The sequence below is a fragment of the Trichechus manatus genome, unplaced genomic scaffold (assembly GCF_000243295.1).
Source record: "Trichechus manatus latirostris isolate Lorelei unplaced genomic scaffold, TriManLat1.0 scaffold00008, whole genome shotgun sequence".
Lineage (NCBI taxonomy): Eukaryota > Metazoa > Chordata > Mammalia > Sirenia > Trichechidae > Trichechus > Trichechus manatus.
Genome location: NW_004443944.1, coordinates 8,145,136 through 8,146,120, shown reverse-complemented (window position 1 = coordinate 8,146,120; position 985 = coordinate 8,145,136).

Below are 985 nucleotides of genomic sequence, written 5' to 3'. Positions count from 1 at the left end.
TCGAGAGCAGAGCCCCGACCTGGGCTTCAGCCTCCAGCCTGAGTCCACAGGGACGTTCTGCCATTTTCCTGGTCATTTTTCATTCATCTGTGGGAACCCAGCTGGAAAGTGAAAGATTCGCTATTGAAATGGCTACCAAAAAAAAAAAAGAAAATTATTCAGACACAAGGGAAGTGAAGCTTAAGACTGATCTTTTTGATCTTGCTACATCTTCTTTAAATTTTAAGTAGAAGAGGAAAAAAGAAATGAAATAATTACAAAGTGGGGAGCCTGCTTGTGTGAATTAAATGTTATTTATTATGACAGTAGTAATAACAAAAGATGTCACTAATGGCATTTATGGCAGCAGCCGATGACGCCTGCTTTTATATAGACCACGTATAAATATCTTACTTACCCTAGAATTTTGTCCACCGTTATTTATTTGGAAAATTTTCAAACCATCGGAAAAATGGAAAAAAATAATTTAGTCAACCCTTGTGTAGCCTTCACTAGAGTCACTAGATTACTGGCATTTTGCCCCATTGACGTGCATGGATTTGTATGTATTTAGGCGCCGGCAGGTACTGCTTGCTTGTTGTTAGAGTATTTGAAAATAGATTGCAGATGTCATGACGCTTCACCCTTAAGTATGAGCTCATGTGTCTAGAAGGACAAGGGCCTTCTGGATAACCACAGAGCCATTATCAGACCCAAGAAGCATTAACATTGATTTCATGATGTCATCTAATATCCAGTCCGTGTTCACGTTTTCCCAGCTGCCCCCAAAATATCCTTTCTCATTTTTTTGGCTTGTGTTTGTTTTTCCAATCCAGGATTCAGTTCAGGTTCACGCATGCATTGCTTGTCAGGTCTTAACCATGGCCGTCGAGTCAATTCCGACTCATAGCAACCCCGTAGGACAGACTAGAACTGCCCCGTAGGGTTTCCGAGGCTGTCGTCTTTATGGAAGCAGACGGCCACATCTGTCTCCCTTGGAGCAGTT